Below are 19,296 nucleotides of genomic sequence, written 5' to 3'. Positions count from 1 at the left end.
TATGCTAGTACTTTTTTTGTTATTGTTGGTTTTGCGCTTTATTAATTTGAATAAATGGTGTTACTTGATTATATCTCAGGTGTGTATGTATTTGGAGGCAGCTACCTGGACATCCAAACTGGGGTCCTAGGTTTACCTCGGTGAGGGCTCAAGCCAGAATTGTACATCAAGGAAGGAATCTAACCCCTTAGACATTAAACCCAAACTTGTGTCAAGATCAAAGTATTACATATATCTTGCATTTCTTTTTAAAAGTATAGAGCATCTCAGGGCTCTCAGTGATCTTTCAGCTGGGGACTAATGAGGTCCACATAGTCACCAATGTATATCCATTCCTGACATTTTGCATTGTGCCTTGTGCAAAGCACATTTCTGTCTACACTGCACACAAATTCATGTGTGAGCAATCGGGAGCGGTTGCCAGCTATGCACTCCTAGGAATTCTATTGGTGTGGGGTTCCTTCATAAGGTACGGTTTCTTGCACTCCAGATTTTCTAGCCAATAGTAGCCACATTGTGGAGCTTTATGGGAAGGTAGGCAAGTCCTTAGGGAAAAAACCAGAGAATTGTGGGGTGCCAGGATTATTTGCTTCCATGACTGCTGATTACTTGTAGCGGCCTACTCTGGACATCTTATAATTATAGAATCGTAGAGTTGGAAGGGACATCAAAACCACCCACTTCAATCCTCTGCTGATGCAGGAACATACTACAACACATAGGTGGCCATCTCATACCATCAGGACAGAAGGCCCCTCACCATCTTTGCTGCCCTCCTCTGGACACTAGGGCCATGTACCAGATTTGCCCAAGGCCTAAGCCGAATTGGGTCCATTCAGACATTTTTTGGGCCTCAGCAGAGTGGGGTTCTGACAACAGCAGATTGCTACAGGCTGGATTCAATGACCCTGAGCGACCCGCAGATGTCAGGGGATAGGGAATCAGGCAGGAAAATGAGACATCCATGGCTCTCCTTCATGCCTGATGAGCAGAGGCAGCTATCCTCTGGGAGTGCGAGTGCTGTTTTGCAAAACAGCATTCCCCGGTATCGCTCCCTCCTTCATGATAGTGTTTTGCAAAGGGGGGGGCAACCCTGGTGGATGTTGTTTTGCAAAGAGTACAGGAAAGCCCTTTGCAAAACAGCATTGTGAAGGATAAAGTGACCCTGCTTTTGGTCGGGGGGGGGAGGACACACAGCGTCTACTTCCCCTGCTCCCTCCCTGCCATATGTTTAATTAGATTTTTTTAGACCCTAATTAAACATGAGCCTTGTCTCCTAAATGTATTTGGAAGTGGCTCTGAGCCAGGGTGGGTGGTCTCCAAGTCAACCCAGGGTGAGCTGGCCTGATGCCCCCCCTTCAGATTGGAGCCATGGGGTGGACAGGGGGTCTGTGCACAGCCCTACTGGACACATTCCAGTTTGTCAATATCCTTCTTAAATTCCATGCCTAGAACTAGACACAGTGCTCCAAGTGAGGTCTGACCAAATCAGAATAGAGTGGTGCCACTATTTCTCACAATCCGGACACTATGATGTTGTTGATGTAACCCAAAATTACATTAGCCTTTTTAGCTGCTGCATTGCACTGCTGGTTTAATACATCAGTAGCCGCACATGGGTATGTACACTGTACACATGTTTCCTTTATAGCCTATGACTATTTAACCCTTGTTATGTGGGAAGCAGCATGGGATGAACATAATGTTTAGCAATGAAGCACCCAGGGGTGTAGTCATCCAGGGTCTTTGGAGATCTTAGATCCCTAACATTTTTGGGAGCAGAGTCCCAGCCAGGTCCCTATGTCTCCAGTATCCTACAAGCCAATCAGCATGAAAGGGGAGTGTGTTAGCCAGTGAGAATAATCTTCTCATGTGCTTCCTTGTCGTTTCCTGCTGATTGGAGCTAATCAGAGTAAAAGAAGGTGAGTCAGCCACTGAGAAGACTCTTTTCAGTAGCTAACACACTCCCCTTTCATGCTGGTTGGCTCCCAGGAATGTCTGTTGTGATGGGAGAAGGTGCACACAGGAAATAAGATGGTGAGCAAGCATGTGAGGGGGTGTAGTGTGACTATCATGCAGGGACCCTGTACTTCTTATTTTTCACTACATTACTGGAAGCACCTGACAGTTCCTGAGCCAAAGGCCTCATTCTTGTACCAGGGCCCCTGAAATTTAAAAAAAATCATTCTTAAGAACAGTCATCAAGTACATCCCCACTGCCTGAACAGATTCCATAGACAGAGATTATACCTGTGATATATTGTCAAGGCAGTTACAATAATAAAAATTCTGGTACTTATAGAGCACTTTCATCTGCAGAGTGCTTTAAAATATTAAACTGATTAATGTGAAAGTCAGGTACTAGGAGGTGGAAAGAGAAGCTTATGCTGAAAATTAGAAACAGATGAACTACCAGAGATTTTTGTGCCTAAGGACATCAGAAAATCAGTGGTAGAATATTTACAGTGATATGAACCATTTGTTTGGGAGGCATATAGCAATAATATGGGTCCAGGGGAGGCTCACCTAGGGCTGAATTAGCAAAGTCAGCAAAATTAACCCAACCTGACCCTCCCCACAATATAGCGAGAACTCTTTGGCCCTATAGACCACTGTTTATGGCACAGAGTGGTAAGCGGCGGTAACGCAGCCGAAGCTCTGCTCACGGCCGGAGTTTGATTCCAACGGAAGGAGGAAGTCGAATCTCTGGTAAAAGGGGTTGAGGTCCACTCAGCCTTCCATCCATCCGTGGTCGGTAAAATGAGTACCCGGCATACGCTGGGGGGTAAAGAAAGGCTGGGGAAGGAACTGGCAATCCCACCCTATATATACGGTCTGCCTAGTAAACGTCGCAAGACGTCACCCTAAGAGTCGGAAACAACTCGCACCACAAGTGCGGGGACACCGTTACCTTTTTTATCTTATGGAGTGCTGTAAGAACATGATAGAGCATGTAGGCACTCCATGTGCTAGCTGTCCTTGTCCTACTCTGTCCTTGGACCATTTCAACATGGCTGAATGGTACCTCCAGTTGCAGCATTCTCTGCGATACCATGAAATAAGCTTCCCATAAAACTAAATTTTAAATCCCTTATGAAGTAGGCCAGTATGCCTGCCAAATCTCTCCCTGTGCCTCAGACATCTCTGCTTGTTAATGTCCTACATCTTTAAACGGTCTTTTAAATCTGTGAGCAGACAGTACCTTTTCACAGTGGCAGCTGCTGGTGCCCATTAGGACAGGTAGGGCAGAAGACAGTCGGTGGAGCCAGAGCGAATGACAGGCACAGCAAACTAATTCTACTTTTGCCCCCATCCCTACAAGGGCAACACTGAGACTAAGGAGGAAGTTGACAGGCAATGCCACCCCTGGACTGGTGGTAAGTAAGAAGGCAGGCAGGGGTTAGCTGATGAGCAGGGCCCCATTTGACCTCATGGAAGAGCTTCCACTGGCTCTTCATAGACTTGGAAGTGATATTATAGAACCGCCTTTCCCAGTCTGGTGCCCTCCATATGCTGTTGGATGACAACTCTCATCACCTGCGATAATTGGCTATGCTGTCTGGAGCTGATGGGAGTTAGAGCCCAAAACATTTGAGGAGCACCGAGTTGAGGAAGGCTGTTAATAGAACACTGTTGCCTGGAGCACGAGACATTGTCATTTGCTGTGCTCCGCTCAGTGTCAGCTAAACTGGTTTTGCAGGGTTTCAAGATATCCTTTGGAAAAGCTTCAACAAGTTCTCCAGACCCATGACGAGAGCTGCTGCAGCAGTTGTGTGTACATTTTGGGTGCCTATTGGACAGTACCCATCATGAGCAACGTTTTGAACCCCAGTTCATAGAGTACTGTTGGAGCGTGGTTTTAAAAATCACTTTGGGGCAGTGTTTGTCAGGATGAGTACATATACACAGATACTTTTATCTAGCCATACAGGAGTAAAATGTGCAGAAGGTCCAGTGTTTGTTCCTCTCTGTGTGAAATTGACTAGACCTGAAGCTAGTTTCAATATGGTCTAATTGATCTCACCATTCCATCCACTTGTAAAAGATAGGGGGAAACAGCTGGCTGAAGCAGCTGCAATTACAAAACAGGGAAAGTGAATGAACAGGCTTTCTTCTTGCAGAAAGGCTTGCTCCTTTCGTACATTAAACTGATACAGTTATTAAACTACTGATCTTCCATCAGGCTTATTGCTTCTATTGTGGCTGGCAGGTATGAAATGGCTGCTGTTGCTCCAGGGAAATAATAATATGTACACAACCTTAACACATACAAATGTTGATGTCTCACTGATAGTAATACAGGGTTAGCAGCTCTCTGAAGAGTACCAGGTAGATCTCTAGTTGCATTGCAGATGAGAAATATGTGCATTTATTCAAAAGCATTGTATGGAGGGAACAATAACCATGGCAATGAACTGTGCTGAACCCACCTTAGAATTAGTGGCTGGGGGATCTGGCTGGGGATCACCCTCTATCCCCTCGTCAAAGCAGCCCTTTCATAAGTCTAGTTGCTGACCTACTAAGGGCTTTCCCACAGTGACTATTCTAAACCAAGGTGAAACAGAAACAGGGATTCTTAACATGTCTGTTCCACTAACTACAGTAATCTCCTCTGTGATTTCTTCACTGCAGGAAGTTCTTAGACTAGCCTGTAATCCAGGATCCCAAGAGTTTTTGGAGGCTATGTTCACTGCCTCTTCTTTACCTGAGCACACAGCTAAACAGTTCCCTATGCAGAGAGCAAGCAGGTATCTCCCACCCCCCATCTCAAAGCTGTTCTTCCAACCTTCCCTTTTTAAGGACGCAGGTCTGAGGGGCTTTGCAAAGACATGCTGCTGGCGGCCTTGGAAGATCTCATGCAAGACCCAATCTGCAGAATTTGGGGAAGTGTGTTGTGGAGGAGGGTAAAGTGGGTAGAAACCTTAATGGAGATTTTGGCTGCATTCACTGCCCAAAATCTCAAGTTAGTTGTCCCATTTTCTTCTGTCTTCCCAGATTCCTGGATTGGATCATTGGATTAGATTGGGAGAGGTAGCTAATGCCTTAGAATGGGGGTGGGAAGACTTCAGGTTTGTTGGATATACTTTCTTTTTTTTCTACTAGAGTCCCAAGATCCCATCAAACAGAGCCAGGTGCAAAAGGCAGAATGCCTCTGAGTACATTCTGAGCCTTGAACTATGTTTTCAGTAGCAAAACTAGGGGTAAGAAAAAGGAAGGAATAACAAGGAAGAGAGGGGACATTACAATCATGCTGAGCTGTATGAGAAAAACAGAAAGAGGCTGGGGGGAAAACAATCACATTGACCAAAAGATCAAACAAGATGGCATCAACCAGTAAGATAAAGCTCCTAAGGCAGCCACCAGAATTCAAGCTAGCTTCTATGGGCATAAAACAAGGAAAACATCTCAAGGAGGAAGAGGAGGAAAGTGTGGGGAGATGCTCAAACTACTGATGTCAAAGCTGGTGAGAAGAAGTTCTTGCCAATGGCCTGGCAGGTGGCAAAGCGGCTATTACAGAAGGTTCTCCGTCTGAGAATGCCCTGCCTGCAAGTGGCAGCAAAGAGGGAAGCACCCCAGCAGATGAGAAGTGGGGGATGGTGCCGCTGGTTCAGAGCAGCCTGCCCCAAAGGCTGCTACTCCCATTGCCCCACTGGAGGAAACGCCTGCTCCTGCTGCTGCTGAAATGGAAGATGTCACTAAGCTTCCGCTGATCATCTGCCATCCTTGAAGGGTGATGAAATCCAAATCAAGGAAGAACCTAAACAAGCTAATGTGCATCTGCCACTGCCACTACTTCCTTTACCTCCATTGCTGCAGAGGATGCTACTGCCGACGCAACAGTAGCTCACAGTCCTTTCACAGAAAAGCCCACTTCCGGTAAGGTTTCTTCATTTCAGAAGGCCTATTTTAGGTGAACAAGGTAATTTGGTGGTTGCTGTTGTTAAATCTTTGGGAATCAGAAACCCTTGGTTATCTACAGCAAATCACCCAGAGATCTACTAGCAGATCCCCATCACTTTCTGCCCATCCCAATTTAGAAGAAAATCAAATCAGAAACAGGATTCAAGATTATCTTGAAAGGGCTAACAAAATTAATTTCAGCAGAGATACATGTGAAGTTCCACATTTAGGAAAAACACGCATAGGCTGGGTGCCACCTGGCTTGGCAGTAATATATGTGAAAAGGATCTAGGGGTTTTAGTTACAAATCTAGGCGACAGTCTAGACTGCATCAAGGAAAGTGTTGAGATCACAATTAGTAATGGTACCATCCCATTCTGCCTTGGTCAGATCCCTCCTGGAGCCGCGTGTCCAGTTTTGGGCACCACTGTTTAAGAATAATATTGCCAAACTGGAATGTGTCCAGAGGAGGGGTGATAAAGATGATGAGGGGCCTTGTGTCCCAAGTCCTGTGAGGAAGGGTTGAAAAGTTAGGGTATGTTTAGCCTGGAGAAGAGACAGTTAGGAGGCAAGAGAAACAAAGCTTGTGCAGGGTATAAAAATCAGCCTGGAATTCAAGCAATATTGGCTTCCACAACAGGCACATTATGTATACATTCAATCCTGCCAGGGACTTGCTGTGCATGTTTTTTGTTTGTTTGTTAGGCTTTGCACTTTATTGATGTAATTTAGGCTAATGCACTATTATTTTGCATATTTATAACATCTTATTACCCTGTCCAGTGATGGATTGCTTAGATATGTAGGATCAATAAGGACTTTATAATGCTTGCACATTTATATAATTGAGAGGTCATAAGTCAGCCCTGCTCCATGCAGTTCATTTAGGTGCTTTTATACAGTTTCTTAACCTTTTCCATTGTCCTCTATCCAGGCTGTGATAACTAGCATCGATTGACATCATATAACTAGCCTAATGGAACTACAATAGGACAAAAGCAAGGCTGAACATTAATGTACTGAAATAAGAATCCTTTACTATGGATTATTAAGCACTTAAGATGATCCATAGAACTGGAGCTGTCCTTGGGGTTGTATATATTGCCCCTTCTTGTGCCACAATCTAAGCCAGCTATGGTTTTCAAGCCGGGTCATCTCGAAAATAAAGCATGCTGATCAAATTGCTTATTGAACTTGTCTGAACTTTCAGCCGTAAAAGAAAACATAAACAAGCACAAGCTGGCCAGCACTCAATTAAGCGAGAAGCACTTATGAAATGCTAGTTACGAGGAAAACTGAAGAGGCTTGAACTTCAGTCCAAACAGAGTTCCAGACTTTGGTAGATGAGTCACACAGCTGATTCCTGTCTCACTCTTGCAGAATGTTGCTGACACAAGCCACTTTTCAGTCTGGATGCCTTGCAGCTGCTCCTAGACCCTTGGCCCATTGCTTTCACCACTGACAGTAGTTGACACATGACCACAGGAAGTTGGAGAATGGCTCAAGTAACACATTGTGTCTCATAAATAAAATAAGAGGAGCCCTGCTAGATCAGACCAAAGGCCCATCCAGCATCTTGTTCTCGCAGTGGCCTACCCCAAAATGCCTTTGGGAAGCCCACAAGCAGAACAGGAACATGCAACAGCACTCTCCCACTCATGATCCCCAGCAACTGGTATCCAAAGGCGTGCTGCCTCTGATACTGGAATAGTGTGGTGTGTGATGAGTGATGACTTTATGCCAATATCACTCCTGTCATCATCATGCAATGCCCACACAAGCATGGCATCCCTGGGTTGTGCGGCAGAGTAAGAGAGTCAGCCCTGCCTCTTTTGGGGAATAGAACTGTTCATGCTAGTGGTCTGATGGGGTGATCAATGTGACATAGGAGCCACGAGCTCACCTGAGATTGCAGCCCCTCCTCTATGAACCTGAACAGTAGCAGGTTGTGATTTTTCAATTCTCTAAAGGAGAAGGATGATATGAACATAAGAGAACTGGCTGCTTCCATGATACATTAGTCACATGAGTAGACCATTCACTCGAGCAGTTATTAGCTTTGATGACTTTTATGTCAGAGAGGAGGGGGTAAAAATAATGCAATAAATTGTTTGCAGAAGTAATTGCTAATTTGATGATTGGAACGGATTCAGACTCAATTGTGATTAGTGCAACTGACATGTGGTATGGTGCAAACCACATGGCTTAGCTGTGCAGAGCTGATTTTTTTTCTTTTTTAAAAATGAATTTCTGAGGCAAGATGAAAAAGGAAAAAAATCAGTGAGTGGTAAAAATCCGATCTACCCATTTGATATGAATTGAAGTACAGTATTGGGTCATAAGGTGGATCGTGCTGTGTAATGTCTGGCTGTCAGTGCTGAACAGTGGTCTGAAGAAGGGGAGGGGTTAGGGAGCAGTTCACATAGTAGCTACCACAGATGAATTCCACTGAAGGGTGGAGGAGGACCTGTTCTGTTGAGCGCATGGCAGCCATGTTGCCCCTGTGCAGAGGCCTGCACTGGTCTTGGCATGGTGCTGACATAATGGGCTCAGATTGGCATGAGCCTTCTCCCATAACCCCCCACTCCATCACCATTAACCCACAAATCTCTTTGCTCCTTTCTTACCTTTCCTCACTTTGTAGCAATTGCTATCCATTCCTGTCATCCTGCATGCCTGTAGGAATCCCCAAGTGTGGCTCACTCTGCCTACCCCATATCCATCACTCTGTATCCTGATTTCCTTGTTTTGAGACTGCTGAAGCAGAAACTCTGCTGGTTTCTATGTGAATGTGAATGTTTTTTTCTTCACCAAAGTATAACAATTTTGTATAATAGGCTTGCTACAGACGAAGGTTAAGCTTTTAGACTTGAGACAATTGTTGCTCTGGAATGTGTGAGAAAGGCCATCCACTGATCTACTCAGCTTGGCATTTCCTGCCAGAGAGGACTGCAGAAGACCTGTAGATACTTCCTGTCCATTTCTTCTCTGCTGGATTCGAGAGGGAATAAAATCTACATTCTGAATTAAAGTTTCTGTCCAATTCCAAATGTAAGTGAAGCATGTTTAGCTTGGTCCAAAGCCTGCTGAGTCTGCTACCAGTTTCAGAAAGTAAAGGAGTGTGCATTTTCTGTCCTTTGTAAGCAGTAACATTGGAGGAAACCAATTGGTTTCCAGCTTGTCCAGGTGTTGTGATTTGTGAGAGAGGCTGTTCTGCAATCTCTAAATGTCAATTTGGCCTGGCATCTGCACCGAGCATGACTAGGCAATTGCCAGGATGTCAGCACCCTAGCAGGGCCTGCAGGTGCTGGTGCCTGCCCTGGGCTCCCCAAGCCTAGTGCTGGCTGTAGGAAACCACTATTTAAAATGTCCTGCAATGCCCCAGAGGGCCTGACATAGCACTGATCACAATGTGGTCAATGTGTTCAATGTGGGAAATTCAAAATGGCAGCTTCTCAGCCATACAATGATGCTACCAGTAAGCCCACAGTTGGGGAATTTGAGGCCAGATGGACTTTTGATGATGGCATTTTGGCAAGGGCTCCCTCAGCTTTTTAGCCGACTCTGATATCAGTGCTTACCTCAATGAAGAAGCAACTTTAAGACCTATTTTAATTGATGGTCAGTTTGGCCATTACTTATTGCCTGCAGTTAAAACATTTTCCCACGCAAGCAATCTGCATGGCTGGGAGCAATATTTAAATGTCTCCTCTGTGTATTTACATAGAGGAATGTTCACAGGCTAGCTTTATATAAAGTGGGGGCAGCTGAATGGGGCCTGCAAAAGACAAGAGCGTTTAGACTGGCAGATGTTATACCAGCAATGTCAATAATCCATACAGGAAATGGCTTCTGGCTGGTAATCTACATAATCTGTAAGTATCTTTTTCTGATGTGGTGTTTTCTGTTTCTAGCTAAGTCACAAAAGACAGTCTTGTATTTATTTCCTTACATGCCTGATTTTATGTCCTATTCTCCCCCCCCCATCTTTTTCTTCATTGTTTAAGATTACGTCTTTGCCTTTGGTATTCTATAGTTCTTGCCTGCCAGGGAGTCTAATTACAATTTATTACTATCTGGATTTAACATTCTTGTGGAAGGCAGAAGTGACATTGGACAAGTGCATGTATAAAATAAGAAAGAGGTACAGAGTGGAGAAGGGTCGTAAGTTGGTGGTGGAGAACATGCTTTGCATGCAGCAGGTCCCATGATCGATCCTCATCATCTTCAGGTAGGGCTAGGAATGCGCTCTGCCTAAAACCTCCGGAGAACCATTGCCAGTCAGTGTCAATGACAGAAAGCTAGATGGACCAATGGTCTGACTCAGCCACAAGATGGCTTCCTTTGTTCATAGTCCTGTAAACTAGGGATGGATGGATCTGTCAATTTTGGTTCTCTCAATTTCTCATTTTTTCCAATCAGAAATTTGGTACTCCACATTTCTGCAGCAATTTGTGAATGTCTTAAAAAAGAGATCCTCATGAAATTCTTCTGCATTTTAGTGTGAATTTCTCCAAATACACACATTTTTGTATGCAGATTTGACTAAGGTACACATTTTTGCAAACAGTTTCTTCCAATACAATGCATTTTGTATGTTATTTTCACTCATATATTCATTTTCATGTACACTTTCCCTAATACATGGATTTTGGGAAACATGGTTTGGTTAGAGAATCACACTGAAAATTCCGGAAAGTGCAAATTTCGAAGGATAGCTGTATTTCATGTTGTTTTGGAAAGTACAAATTTGATAGATTCAGCTTTAAATGTGAACTGAATCAAATTTCTCCTCCATCTCTACCTAGGTGGATATATATATGTGGCTGAGTGCTAACAGCTGAGCAGGCATTAGGATGAATGTTTATGAAGAGGGAATATGGGATTGCTCCTGCTCACCATGTGCATCTAACAGAACTTGTAGAAGACCTTTTGGGTGTACAAATCGAATGCACATGTCCATATAGTCAAAAAACCTGTGGGGAAAAGGCAAAGCTGTGCCAAAACTTTTAAAAGTCTTTTTAAACTAGCGTTTACCAACCTGGTGCTTTCTATAGATTTTGGACTCTCCAACTCTCACTAGTGTCAGTCAGTGCTGGCTGGGACTTATGGGAGTTGTAGTTCAAAATGTACAGAGAGGGTGCCTGCTTGGTGAAGGCTGTTTCAGATCATTCATCAGGTGGGTGGAGATGAAACAAAACCCTCCTGAAAAATCATGGAGAAATTTCTCTGAAATGTTTGGGAAGTTGTTGCCATGCAGCTTACTGAACCCTCATGTAGGGTTACTAGGTGTCCGGTTTTCAGCCAGATACTCTGGGTTTTGGGGGTCCCCTCCATGTCTCCAGGTGACAACCTTAATCTCCGGACTCTTAGCTTCAATTAAGAAAAAAATTAAGTTTCTAGGTGGTCAGGTTCCCGAGATATACACCAAAACATCACCCAGCCCCACAACTGTTAAATCTGTTTAACAGATCTGTTATAGCAGCTCGTAACTCTAACCCCACCTTTTCAGGATTGTAGCCAATAAGTGAAGCCAGGGTTGTGATTTGTTGACCCAGGCAGTGCCTAGACTTCATTGCAACATCAGAAAATGGTGGTTATGAGATTTTCAGTTTGAGTAAGTAAGTATATGGCTTTCAGTTTTCTTTTCTCTTGTGTGCAAGAGTCAGACCCTGGGCTGTTGAAGAGGGCAGTGCTTTGTAAACCTTCACAATATGAAAGTATTTAATCTAATACTTACTTTTCTGGGAGTAAAGCAATGCTAACCCCATGTACCTGGAGTATCCCCCATTGAATTAAATAAGACTTAATTTTGAGTAGACATGGTCACGATTGTGCTGTAAACTGATGGGACTTTTGAGTGAACAAAGCAAAGAATTGTGTTTGTGTTGTAAATCTTTCTCTCTACCTCCAGTCCTATTTTTAAAGCAATTAGGCAGGGCATACTTAGTTATCGCAGTTTTTATTATATATGAAACTAATACTGATTAAAAAAATGTTCTCCAATGACCAACTGGTTTGACAATAAACTATTATATGGGGTGTATTTTTACACCTGCAACTGTGTGTGTGTATGTGTATGGAGTCTTTCCAACAACCCTGTGATTGGAAACCAAGGCAGCTCACAATAAGAAATAAATCCCTTTAAAATCCAATAACCATAAAACAAGTATAAACAGTTGCAAAACAGCTTAAAGTGGCATGATTCTGAATTTTGCATTAGGTGAATGAAGTTTATTTATTTATTATTTGATTTATATTCCACCCTTCCTCCCAGTAGGAGCCCAGGGCGGCAAAGAAAAGCACTAAAAACACTTCAAAAATAATAAAAACAGACTTTAAAATATATCAAAACATCTTTACACACATTTTTAAAAAGCTTTAAAAACATCTTTTTTTTTAAAAAAAGAAAGTGTTTAGAAACATATTAAAAAGCAATTCCAACACAGACACAGACTGGGATAAGATCTCAACTTAAAAGACTTGCTAAAAGAACAAGTTCCTTATCATTTGAGGCTGCAATTCTTTGGACATTTCCCTGTTTGCGTAAGCCCCACTGAATACATTGGGACTTGCTTCTGAGTAAACAAACATAAGATTGCACTATAAATATCTTCACAGGTTGTGTAATGTTTGATAGTCATGCTTATATAAATATTTCTTCATATTATATCCCAATAAATATTTGATTTCACACTATGGTTGTATAATACTTCCTCTACATTTTAAGTGTGCCCTTCTTCCTTGGGGTGGTCATGGTTCTCCATTGTTTCCATCCTGAGAGGCAGATGGTGAGTAGCCCATGGTCACCCAGTACACTTTATAGCTCATTTCCATTTTGAAAAATTAATTAAAACGATTTACATGCATGCAAAGTTTAAGAAGTAGATCCACACAATACATTTAAAGCACATCCATTTCACATTTAAAGTGCATGACGTCCCCTGAAGAATCCCGGAAAGTGTAGTTTCCTCCTCACAGTTATAGTTCTCACCACCTTTAACAAACTGCAGTTCCCATGATTCTGTGGTGGGATTCATGTGCTTCAAATGGGTGTTGAATGTGCTTTAAATGAATGGTGTGGATCTTCCTTAGGTATGATGTGCATTCAAGAGTGAATTGAAAAGAACAAAGAAAAGAACAACTTTAAAATATATTTTTTTAAACGGGAAGGGTTGTAGGTCATTGGTAGGGCATATGCTTTGCATGCAAAGATCCAGAATTCAATTTCTGGAAAAGACTATTGCCTGGAATCCTGGAGAGCCAATGCTAGGCCATGTCATCAGTACTGAGCTATGTGGTACCAAATGGCCTGAGTCAGTATAAGGCAGATTCCTTTGTTCCTAAAAGTGGGAAGAGACTCAAGGGCCACAGTGACTCCAAAATTTGTTTATGTATTTTATTTACAACATTTATATACCGCTTTATTGTAAAAAATCTCAAAGTAGTTTACAGAAAGAATTAAAACAATAAAATTATTGGAAAAACAGTTAAAGACAGGTATTTAAAAACATTCAAAATAATAAAAACGAGTTAAAAACAGATTTAAAAACACAATAGCTTCTACATGCCTGGATAGCCTTGCCTAAACAAAAATGATTTTAGCAGATGCTGAAAAAAGGAGTCTGCCTAATGTCAGGAGGCAAGGAGTTCCAAAGAGTAGGTGCTGTCACGTTACAGGACTGATTTCTTACAAGAGCAGAACAAGTACTATGTGGCACCCGTAACATGGAAAGCACAGCTCGAACTTGGCCTGGTAGCAAATCAGCAACCAATGCAGATTTCAGAGCAGAGGTATTATGTGCTGATAGGATCTCACTCATGTCAAAAATCGTACCACAGCATTCTGCATTAACTGACTGGCTGCCAAGATTTTTTTAGTTTTGGTTTTCGGTTATGAATCCTGACAGGTTGTGGGATGCTGAGTTGTCTGCCTTACTCATAGGAATCTTGTTGTGGTTGGTATGGTATTGCATTTAGGAAATCATCACTGTCTTTTGTTTTTCTTTTTCTGTTTGCACTTCATTCACCTTTAACCTCACTCCCTTACATCCATAGAAGCAACAGCAGTGGTTGCATGTCAGCTCAACCCCCTAAAACCCATTGATGATGCACCTTGTTGGTTGCATGGCAGTTTGTTTCTTGCCCAATAGTGGTAAAAGAGAATTCACATATTTGGAAGTGTGGCTGCAAATGTTGTTTCCAAGCTTCTGCCTGTGAAGGTAGATCAAACCATGTGTGTTTTCTCTCTGTCAATTATTACTCACTGGAATTGGGTTGGCTGTCAAAGTGAGTTTATAGCAGCCTCCAGGGTAGACAGAAAGGATAGAGAATCTTCTTACTCTTACCCATTTCTCAGACCTCTTTCTGAAGTGAAGGGTCAAATCTGTAAAGAAGTTTGGAGCAGCCACGTTAAAAGATAAGGGCAGGGCTTTCCAGGCAGGGGGTTGCCAACCCTGCTTGGAAATGGATGTCTTTGCAGAGAAGCCCTAGTCAGCTTTACCAACAGCACAATCCAAACTATATCTACTCAGAAGTAAATCCTGTTGAGTTCTATGGGGCTTAGTCCCTTAGTACATGTGTTTAGAATTGCAGCGTTCAGGGGCATCCATGTTTACTCCCCAATGCTCCCATCTAACATCTCCACAACACTAGGCTCCTTTCTTCCTACAGTGGCCTTCTGGTGACTGGCCTGGCCTGAAGGCACTTAAGGTTGATATAGTTATGAGAATACTCAGTGTAAATTTAATAAAACATATAAAAAATACAATAAAAAGGAATATAAAAGGTGTAACATACAAAAGTCAAACAATGACAGACATGATACTATGATTTTCAAAAGTATGTAACTAAAACAGTATACATCATGAAGAATGTATCTGACGTGTACAAATTTTGTACAAATGGTCCGTTTCTTTTATAGAGAAAAGAGAAATATATTTTTTGTTAAAAAAGTCCAGCCAGACGCATTTCGACAGTTGTCTTTTTCAATGGCCTGAAATTAAACAAATACGTAATACAATATATTTTTATGTCTTTTTATAAAAATATGAAATGTTTTTTTGAAAGATGAAAATATAATATAAAATATACATACTACTGATATGACTTTGAACAGAAATTGAATATAATGCCATAACCAAAGAAACTGCTAATATGACTTCAACAAAAATTGAATATAACGATATCCAAAGAAATCTGTAAAATATATACACATATCAAGAATAAACAGATGCAAGAATACAGAATTATCAAACAATAAAGATACATAAGAAGAAAAATATTTTTTAACAAAAAACTCACATGACATTCACTTCTTTAAACACTGTAGCTTGATACTAGTCTTCATAAAAAAGTTAACTGAGCCAATGCTCTTTTAGTACAAAATTAGGGCCCAAAAGCTGTGAGGCTTTTGTAAATTAGTGAACTTCAAAACATCTGTGTTATGTATTCTTAAAGGCATATAACACTGAGTGATACTGCAAACTAAACTAATTGAAAAGAACCAAGGAAAGTGCTGGATATGTTGCACTCAACAAATATATTGCTACTTAGCAACTAAGTCAGAGGAATATATTGCTTTTTAACATAAAAAAAAATATAATTTTTTTATAAAATGGGTAGCCAACTAATTTCTTCATTAAGACCATGGGGACTTAAGGTTTTTAAGGTGTGGATCCAAAATAAGTCCCTCTTTAACAAAAAATTATTCAGAATTTTGCCTCTTCCTTTACCTTTTTCTATTATCCAAAATTTTAATTCTGATTCAGTATGGCCCTGGTCAATGAAATGATTGACTAAAGGGGCACTGCGTCTCATATTTCTGATACAGCTTTTATGTTCACATATCCTAATCCTGATTTTCCTAGTGGTCATACCAACATAGAAAAGGTTACATGGACATGTGATACCATAAATGACTCCTTGAGTATTGCAGTTAAAGAATTCTTTAACATAGAATGTTCTATTTTTAAGCATATTAGAAAAATGTGTATTCTTGTTGTTATTATTACATACACTACAGTGGCCACAAGGAAAATTGCCTACTGGTGGATTGGATACAAGAGAGGAGGTAGTGATCTTAGGTATCATCTGAGTATTGGAATGAACCAGAATATCCTTTAAATTTGGTGCACGTTTGAAAACAAATCTGGGTTTTTTCTTACATTTAGGTATGTTATCCAAGAGGTACCAATGTTTTAAGATGATGTTCTGTATCTTCCCATTAAAGCCATCATAGGTTAATGGTATAAGTAATCTGTTATCCTTTTTCTCTATATTTTCTTTATTATGTCTATAGTTGATTTTGGTTGGTAATAACTCTTTTCTGTCCCGGATTTTTGCTCTATATTTGGCCTTTTTCAGTAGCTTTTTAGGATAACCCCTCTTTTAAGAATACATAACACAGACGTTTTGAAGTTCACTAATTTACAAAAGCCTCACAGCTTTTGGGCCCTAATTTTGTATTAAAAGAGCATTGGCTCAGTTAACTTTTTCATGAAGACTAGTATCAAGCTACAGTGTTTAAAGAAGTGAATGTCATGTGAGTTTTTTGTTAAAAAATATTTTTCTTCTTATGTATCTTTATTGTTTGATAATTCTGTATTCTTGCATCTGTTTATTCTTGATATGTGTATATATTTTACAGATTTCTTTGGATATCGTTATATTCAATTTTTGTTGAAGTCATATTAGCAATTTCTTTGGTTATGGCATTATATTCAATTTCTGTTCAAAGTCATATCAGTAGTATGTATATTTTATATTATATTTTCATCTTTCAAAAAAACATTTCATATTTTTATAAAAAAGACATAAAAATATATTGTATTACGTATTTGTTTAATTTCAGGCCATTGAAAAAGACAACTGTCGAAATGCGTCTGGCTGGACTTTTTTAACAAAAAATATATTTCTCTTTTCTCTATAAAAGAAACGGACCATTTGTACAAAATTTGTACACGTCAGATACATTCTTCATGATGTATACTGTTTTAGTTACATACTTTTGAAAATCATAGTATCATGTCTGTCATTGTTTGACTTTTGTATGTTACACCTTTTATATTCCTTTTTATTGTATTTTTTATATGTTTTATTAAATTTACACTGAGTATTCTCATAACTATATCAACCTTAATTTCTTAGTCCTACCTCCAGTATCTGTTAAGGTTCCATTAGACTTGTCTTGATCCCAGTTACTGAAGGCACTTAAACCCTTCTTGTCGAAAGCAAGTAGGCTAGATTAAATGTTCCCTACCCAGGCTCCATCTTTTAGCTAAGATTTCTATCTTTATTTCCAATCAGAGATTTTTTTTTAATTGTATGCTCCAAGTCCCACACTGCTTACAGTGGTGAAAGGATCACAGTTTCCCACACATTCCCACACACCTTGTGAGCAACGCCATGCCGTGTCACATAGTGTCACTTCCAAGGTATTCTGGGAACTGTGGGCAGAGGGAAGCACTGAGAGGCTCTCTCTACAGTACTGTATTTCCCAGCAGGTCTCAGAAAGGTATGCAGCATCCCCCTTCTGAAACTTTAAGAGAAAATCTTCCCACATGTTGCCAAAAAAGAAAAAAAAAGCAGTAGAAAGATTTGAAGAGGCCTGGGCAAGGTGTTCTCTGGTGGGACCTCCCCTCTGTTTATGGGCCTTGATATGTTTACTTGGGTGTGGTGGCAGCGCCCAGAGCAGCACTGGGCAGCTGGGCCCAGCCACCCTTTACATTTTCCACCATGCTGCAGAGTTATGCTGTGTCAGGGACATGGAAACTTAAATGGTGGCTAGACCCAGCACCTGGTGCTGCTTGAAAAAATGTAAGGGTAGAAAAAAATTAAGGAGAAGGAGGGCAGGGGAATTAAGTGGGAAGACAGGGTAGGCAGAAACAGCAGACACTGCTAGTGGACTGGGCCCTTGCAAGTGTCCAAGGTTGGCAGGCGTTGACATTGGCCCCAGATAAGGGGGTGACTTACATATTCATTATGTTTACTGTGCATAACTACATTGATACCTTATAGCTTTTAATACCCATAGGCTAGCAGGTCTAGGACCCTCTATAAGTGATGCCAGACATGCAGTGATGGCTGGTGATCTGGGAAGGGTAGGATAGAAGACAGGGAGGCCAACAAAAGGTGAAGCCAGAGCCGATAATAGTCATAGACAGGGCAATGATCAGTGGAGTCAATGATCAGTGGACCAGTAGAATTAGCCAAAACTAATTCTAGTTTTGGCCCTCTTCTCTTGCTGAGTTCTACAAGCACAAAACGGAAACTAAAGAGGAGGCAGCAGACAGCTAAGGCCACCCTCTGGACTAGTTGTAAGAAAGAAGGCAGGCAGGCAGGAGCTGGCTGAGGGCAGACGAAGGACATAAGAAGAGCCTGCTAGATCAGGCCAATGGCCCATCTAGTCCAGCATCCTGTTCTCACAGTGGCCAACCAGGTGCCCACAGGAAGCGCACAAGCAGGACCCGAGTGCAAGAACACTCTTCTCTCCTGCGGCTTCCGGCAACTGGCTTTCAGAAGCATGCTGCCTCTGACTATGAAGGGGAAGCATAGCCATCATGGCTACTGTCCACTGATAGCTTTATCTTCCATGTATTTCTCTATTCCTCTTTTAAAGCCATCCAAGTTGGTGGCCATCGCTGCTTCCTGTGGGAGCAAATACCATAGTTTAACTATTCACTGTGTGAAGAAGCACTTTATTTCTTAGGGTAGAAACACACTCACTGTTCTGCTGGTTCCAGCGCATCTCTACCTCTCTCCCCTGAAAACAGGAGCACACGACGCTAGTCAAACCCCACCTCTGTTTACTTTAAAACCTGGTGGGAGCAGCTTGAGTGCATTTTTTTTAAAAAAAATTCTGCTTCAAAGAGATTTTGCAACTGCATTGGCAGATCAACCCGTTCCCCCTCCATGTGTGGCCAATGGAAACACTTTGCTGTAGGCAACTAGTGTGTTCACAGCCTTTGGCTGAGGTTGGTGGGCAGTCGCCTGTTGGCTTGAATGGACCACCTTCCACTGCATACATCAAAGGGACAGGGAAGGGTAAAAAGTTGCAATGAAGGGGGAATTCTGTATTGGTTAACATTGGCTAAGGGGTGATGAAGGTTTTAAAAGGGCTTTAAATTATAATGTATGGTGTACTATATGGGAAAGCTAGCAAGCTAAGAGCTCATCAATATACTTTATAGTGGGAACAACTTCTACATTCTCTTGCATCAGCTCCTGGCTGGGTCAGGAGGTAAAAAAGCCCAGCTGTCCTTTGGGTCCTTGGGAACAGCTGCAGCACTAGAGGGACTAAAGAAGACCTGCCCTGGGAGTGAGTATCTGAGCATCTGGGTGCTTGCTGCTTGCTCCTTTGCAGTGGCGTCACTAGGGTTGGTGTCACCTGGTGCG

General features: G+C 41.7%; 1 pseudogene; it reads left to right on the top strand.

Moving 5' to 3' along the window:
- Positions 1 to 5,248: 5,248 nt before the first annotated feature.
- LOC133378735 (neuromodulin-like) lies at positions 5,249 to 6,849 on the top strand (annotated as a pseudogene).
- The last annotated feature ends 12,447 nt before the right edge of the window (positions 6,850 to 19,296 follow it).

This window comes from Rhineura floridana, chromosome 3 (genome assembly GCF_030035675.1).
Source record: "Rhineura floridana isolate rRhiFlo1 chromosome 3, rRhiFlo1.hap2, whole genome shotgun sequence".
Lineage (NCBI taxonomy): Eukaryota > Metazoa > Chordata > Lepidosauria > Squamata > Rhineuridae > Rhineura > Rhineura floridana.
Note: the sequence above shows the minus strand (reverse complement) of the source record. Positions and strands in the feature narration are given on the sequence as shown.